This window comes from Chenopodium quinoa, unplaced genomic scaffold (genome assembly GCF_001683475.1).
Source record: "Chenopodium quinoa cultivar QQ74 unplaced genomic scaffold, ASM168347v1, whole genome shotgun sequence".
In the NCBI taxonomy this organism is placed as follows: Eukaryota; Viridiplantae; Streptophyta; class Magnoliopsida; order Caryophyllales; family Amaranthaceae; genus Chenopodium; species Chenopodium quinoa.
This window is the reverse complement of record NW_018742390.1, coordinates 8,155,890-8,162,931: the sequence shown is the minus strand read 5'-3', so window position 1 is coordinate 8,162,931 and position 7,042 is coordinate 8,155,890. Positions and strand designations below refer to the sequence as shown.

The 7,042-nt window shown below is 35.8% G+C and overlaps 1 long non-coding RNA gene across 1 annotated transcript; it reads right to left on the bottom strand.

Moving 5' to 3' along the window:
- Positions 1–5,402: 5,402 nt before the first annotated feature.
- On the bottom strand, positions 5,403–6,714 carry LOC110699491. Its single transcript, XR_002506908.1, has 2 exons — positions 6,292–6,714; positions 5,403–5,604 (listed from the first exon to the last, which is right to left on the bottom strand). It is a non-coding gene; the product is annotated as an uncharacterized LOC110699491 (long non-coding RNA).
- Positions 6,715–7,042: the final 328 nt, after the last annotated feature.

Below are 7,042 nucleotides of genomic sequence, written 5' to 3'. Positions count from 1 at the left end.
CTGATCTTCCATGATTTGCTTTTTCAGAGCAATTAACTTGCGTCTAAAAACACGAGCAACAACATCCGGTCGATCAGCTGCTACTTCACCCTCAACAAGCTCAGCAACTATTTCTGGCCATTTAGCATTGTATGTCATAGTAATAATAAGGTTTGGTTTGCCAAAGCGATGAACAAGAGCCATAGTATTTAACTAGCGCCTCTTCATATCACGAGGTCCACCTATAAAGGTAGGGGGTAAGATAACCCGCTAGACAATATTATTTTCACTCTTCTCCCCATCATCAACGATATCTAAAATCCCTTGATACAAATCTGCTCTAATTGTTTGCTGATTTCTCCTAAAAAAATCAAGCCTGGTATTTTCAATCTTGCCATACATATCAACTATGTACTGCTGAAAGCAACGGCCTGCACGAAGTAGCATGTTGCCTTGCCTAATTTGTAACTTGTAAGCGTAGTACTCTCTTGGAGAAACATGCCTTTTAGAATTCCCTGAAGAGTATGCTGAAGCTATATGCAAAAAAAAGCACCAAATAAGTGAAGGAATACACAAACACATATGTGTATATTAAATTAAGAAGTATGTTTGATTGCTTATAAAGTCTTAAGTTTAGCCTCTTCTTCTAATAAATATTTTTCTGTATGAACATCACATGAAGAAATAGGACTAACATCCATACAAGCTTCCTGATGCGAACTCCTATAAATCTTTCGAAGACCTTGAGTCCAGCCACATTCACCATATGGGAACAGAAGAGGATATTGTAATGGATCATAGCATCAATAATTATGACATATACGATGCTTTTTAGTAGACTTGCCTGACACAACTATATGTAGACCATTATAATCATTGGAAGACATGTTATCTGGCCAGATAGCAGCAACTTCATCAGTTGAAGGTGCATTATACACTCCTGGTCTAACAACGTGCTCTGATTAATAACAATTTGTGTGGTTTCAGTTATAGTTATATCTCTTAATGGTTTCCACTTGTAGTCCGCATCAGAATGTCTACTATGTTTCCTCTAACCTTAGGAAAAGTATCTGTTCTATGTACAGCCTCAAAATGTGCATCATAAAAATAAAGTTGCAAGTACTTTGGCTTTCCCTCTTCAGGCAGCAAATTAGGCACATTATGATATATCTTCCCATGTAGTAAGAAAACATAAATTCCCTTTTAGTTTTAGCATTATAGTCACCTCCAAGTGAACAAAATGCAAATAAGTTATTGTACATGCGAACATATTGTCTGAAATGCAATGCATCCTCATCCTAAGATGTAAAGAGGCAATAAAGTTCAGCAGGAAACTCATTTGTGGCAATCTTAATACTTCCATTTCCACAGCAAAAATGAAGCCACTCATACTGAAACTTTTTAGCACCACACGTAGCATAGTAGTGAGGAGCTTCCATCTGAAGAGAAGCTAATGGAAGTGACTGGCCAATAAGAGCAGCTGGTTCATCTATCAAGCACAAAAATTAATATATTCTAATGTCTATTACACATAAAACAACATAAGGACTATTCAATCAAACACACATACATTTCTTTTTTGAAGTAGGCGTTTCTTTGCTGTTTTTTTAGGCTGCTTTGAAACAGGCAGCTGTTTTTTCTTTTCATTGGACTAAGTTGATACTTTATAATTCCTACGTGCACCTTGTGCACTGCTTTCACCAGGTTCACTAAGGGCACAAACAAGAAAAAAAACATGAAAACAATAAGAAAAACACACTTTAAATGCAAAACTACAAGCACAGTTGATAGAAATGTTACCACCTTACTGAATTTGTTTTTGTAATTCCATCTATGCGCTCTAAATAGGTAGCAGCAACAATTGTTTCCTCTATTAAGAAAATAAAATTCAATACTATCATACAAACTATAATTTTATTACATTTTTAAATACACGATTAGAAGGACAAACTTACTATTTTTCGCCATGGTTGCCTTCTTATTCCCATTACTCTTACGCGCCTTCTTTACACCAGCCTCAACCACTTTACTACAGTCAAAACAACTGATACATAAAAGAAATTCCACCATGAACACAACTAACAATAAAAAAATAGATTTAATACCCAAGCCAAACCTGATTTTATCTGGTTCTACACAAGCAAAAATTGCACGTGATCGTTTTCTAGTTCGCTGTTTAACATTCTTTACACTATATATTTGCTTATCTGAAATGAACACTAATAAACATTAAAGGAAATGATATACACTATGTAAGGAGGGTGATCCCATCGTAAGGGGTCCTCTCCTTAAATGCCTATGGCCGCTTAAAAGCCTAGGACTTTACACTTGTTTAGAGTGTATTAGGATTTGAATTCCTGACTGTTTGGGAGACCTTCGATTAGAAATAATACTCTCATCACGCTTTTTTGTAAAAAACAAGTAGGAGTCGCCAATGAGTTTTAGGAAAACTCATAAACCTTGTTCATGCCTTTCTTCCATGTGGAGTTCATGGAATAATTAGCACGAATCATAAGTTTACTCATGCCCGAATTGGTCTACATAAACAAGAAATGAGTTTGGGAGCAAGGGTACTAAAATAACGTTCCTTTTAGGGAGGAATCGCTAGTCTAGCCCAACTGCGGCCTCCACTAGCTCTTCCTTTTTCACAATTTCATTACCAAACAATATATTCGACGCGATACCTAAAACTAAGTTAGTTGATTTTATTTACAAGCATTAATCACATAGGAATTACATTACAAAAGTCGTTATTCTTTGTTTGATCGATATTTGTGAAAAGAACAAATAAACAATATTCGCCTTGTCTTAAGTGATAAAACAACAATTAATTATCAAATTCTATTCTTGATTAACAAAATAATACTATGTGAATTAATTAATTAAAAGTTTTTTAAGGTGATCAAACAACACTATTTATTCAATTAAAGTTATTTAAACAATTCAAGAAAAGTGATTTATCTAAGTTCTTAGGAAACTAACCGTTCTTCTTTTATGTTAAATCTCTGTTTAATGTGTTTATGGACTTTCTTTCTTCTTTATACCTCCAAGGACTTCAATTGATTCAATTAGGGTTTGAAATTATTTGCGAAGAGAGAAGAAAAAGTAGTATGATAGTAAGAGAAGTTAAGAGATTAGGGTTTTGAGAATAATAGGGTTTAAATTCTGAATTTTTCGGTCCCCGTAATGCTGAATGAAGACCCCTATTTATAGGTGTAGACACCTATTTGTGTCTCCCAAAAACCAAACCCAGTGATGAGTGTCTTTCACATCGAATCATAATCGAATGAAGCGAAAGTGTGAAAAATTTAGTGTTGCGGATAGTTTTAATTTCTTTCTCTTCTCTCTGTTTTTAAAAACTTATTTTAAGAAAACAGACAATCCGGTTTGGTTGGTCCATGATATGGGTCCAATAGTAGTGTAGTTGGATAGGACTTGCAAAGAGCTTTCCAACGATATATTATAAGCCCAATTCCGATGAATATTGAGGAAGTTATGGCCAATTTACTAAACTGGGCCCGGTTTGAGCTTTATATGCGGCCCAATGATCTAGAGGAGGGCCTAATATGATTTATCATTCCTAATTCATTTAGGAACGGTTTTAGTCTTCTAGATTCTTATAGAAGGTTCGTTTCATTCCTAATTCAATTAGCATTGATAAATTGACTTTTGCTGACTTTTCAGAGTTTTAATTAAAATCAAAAAGCATTTTCGGGGAAAAGATACGATTTTATCCTCCATTACGGCAAACTTATCTGATTTTCGAAAACGCGTCAAAAACAGGCCTGGCGCCTGACTCTAGGCATTGGCGCCTGGAACCAGGCCTGGCGCCAGCCATTGGCGCCTGGTGCTAGCCATTGGCGCCTGGCGCCAATTAGCTGGTGCTGGCGCCAGCTCTGTTTTGCGTGCACCAATCTCGTTTTGCATGCGCTAAGTGCTCTGTTTTGATATTTTATCTTTTTGGCTGATTTCTCTATAGATAACGTATTAAAAAAAATCCATTTTCATTCACCTACAATCAGTTTTCATTCGCAATCATTAATTCTCTAATTCTCTCTTAAATCATTCACCAACTCTCATCAAGATTTTCTTGATTATTCTCTCTCTCTCTTTTCTAAACTAGCCTTTTCTCAAATACAAAATTCCGCATTCGCAAGACTTAGATAAACCTAGCCATATTCGATGTTGCCTTCGCCCTAGACGTGAAAGGTTTAATTTATGAGGGTTTGGTCCCAAATCTCTCTTTCAATTATTTAATTTAATTGTTTGTTTATTATTTTCCTTGAAGTTACTAACGTGTGTATTTTGTTATTAGAAAGAGGTACGAGGCGTCAAATTAAGTACTTTAATGATTTTTATTGATGTTATGATGTAGAAATCATGTTTAGGTTGTTATTATGATGTTCCTAGTATCATGTCTAGGGTATTTTTAATGCTAAATATGATTGTTACGATGATTTCTATGTTCTTCCTAATATTTATGATTGTTAGTATCATGTTAGGGTTAAAGATTTGATTTTTATTGCTTAGTGACATGCTAGGGTTTGTTATTAATCTTGTTAGTATCATGCCTAGGATCTTGCTATGCTTTAACATGATTATTATTATTATTATTAATTATGATTGTTATTATGATGATGCCTAGTGCGTGCTAGAATACTAGGCGCTGCCTTGTTCGCGAATTGGCTAGCAGCCATGCCGCAGCAACTAGCACGCTAGGCGCGCCAGCCGCAACAACTAGAAGCAGCATGGCTGGGCCAATGCGTGCTACCTAGCACTGCTGGGCATGCTGGGCGAGGAAGCCACAGACAAGGCAGCCCACCTTGGGTGCCATGTGGCGCATGGTGAGAGGTGTGTGAAGTGTTGTGTTGGCCGGTTTTGGGAGAGGGAGTGGGGAGCAAGTTTGGTCCCCCCTCCCCTTCCTCCAAATGGTCCTCACCTAAACTCTCACATGAGCTTGCCACTTGTTGATTTATTACTAGTTTGATTATTAATTTTATTTTAGCTTTAAAATAAAAAGGGAAAATCAAATTCTCCCACATTGATGGGCTTTTCACTCTCTATCATTTCCCAATAAATACCCAAGTTGGGGTATTGGGAAAAGCACTTGAGTGCACTAGGTGAAAAAAGTGCTTTGGCAGCGGTTCAAACCCGGTCTAAGGCACCGGTTTGAACCGCTGCCTATCTGGGGGGTGCCAAATACCCCTCTTTTTAGCATCGGTTCAAAACCGGTGCCATATACCCAATTAGGCACCGGTTAACCGGTGCCAAAAATGAACCAAAATATTTATTTCATTGGTTTTTGCACCGGTTAACCGGTGCCAAAACTGCCCAATTTTTTTTTTGTTGCCTTTTTTCAATTAAAAATTAAATCAACTAAAATAAATTAGAACATCAAAATATAAATTAGAACAAGCGCAAAAGACAATGAAATATAACAATATATTAAACTGTTATTGTACAATACAAAAAAATATAAAAAAAATACAATGAATTATAATCATAAAATAAAATTCAACGTTAAATTGATATTGAAAAATACAAAAAAAAAACAAATAAAAAATTACAACATCAAAAACAATATTCCAAAATCAAAGTCTTGAATCCTTGTACATCAATTAACACCTGCATCAATTAAAACCTAGAAATCAATAAAACTCACAAAAAATGCAAAAAAAAACCCAGAAAACTCATGCATCACTTGTGAACTTAGAATATAATGTACGAACTCTAAAATCAAAATAATTTAATAAATAAATAACCAAAAAAAAAACATAAAAAAATCGAAACACAATTAACCACAAAATTTTTGAATGTATTTTAAATCCCAAAATTTTCGAAGATCAATTAACCCCAAAATTTCAAAAGCAATTAAACCCCAAAATTTTCGAAGATTAATCAACCCCAAAAATTTTGAAATCAATTATTCCCAAAATTTTTGAAATCAATTAAACTCAGAACCCAGAAAAATCAATTAAACGCAAAATTTTCGAAATCAATTAAACTCATACCCCATAAAAATCAATTTCGAAAGTCAATTAAACGCAAAAAAAATTCAAAATCAATTTCAAAATCAATTAAACTCAGAACCCAGAAAAATTAATTAAAATTATTCCCAAAATTTTTGAAATCAATTAAACTTAGAACCTAGAAAAATCAATTTTGAAAATCAATTAAACGCAAAAAAAACTCAAAATCATCCCAGAAAATTCAAAAATCAATTAAACCCATTAATTTCGAACAATATTACAACAATCAAACCAAAAATAATCAAGGCATTTACCAAAAATAATCAAACCCAGAAACCCTTACCTCGAATATTAAACCCAGAAACATGCAGGTGGCGGCGGTGGTTAGTAAACCCTTACCTCGAATAATAAACCCAGAAACATGTAGGTGGCGGTGGTGGTTAGTAGCGGTGGTGGGCAGAAGACAGAAGGGAGAAGAAAGGTCGGAGAAGAGGGGGGAAAGAAGAGGAGAGAGAGATCGGATAGAGAAGGAGGATAATAGAGAAGAGATCTGAGGTTTCGTTGTGGTCGGAGAGATCGAGAAGGAAGGATGAAAGAGAAGAAAGGAGGAGAGAGAAGAGAGAGGCAGCTAATAATAAGAGAGAATGAAGCTGAGTTCTCATTTAGGGTTAGGAATATAAAGGACAGCTAAGGATAAAGCTTGACCGGTTTTTTTTTTATCTAACAAGGGCACCGGTTCAATTGGCACCGGTTCAAACCGGTGTCTTTTATATTTTTGGCACAGGTTTAGGCCAAACCGGTGCCTTTTCTCATGTTCTAAAATCCCGCCCATTTCTAGACCGGTTTTGGCCACCAATTTGGCCTGAACCGATGCCATATGAGGGCTGCCTATTGCTATTTTTCTACTAGTGGTGAGTGTTGAAAAAGACATCACCATTGTGAAAACCTTTGAACTCATTAATCACTCTGGTTTTTGGTCGGGCCTTGCTAACCCCAAGGCATTGGATCGTTTTCGGTGGTCGAGTTGTGGGTGGACTATCGTTGGAGGCCGTCGTAATTTCGAGGCTTGGTTTCGAAGTAAGAGCCCCTTCCAG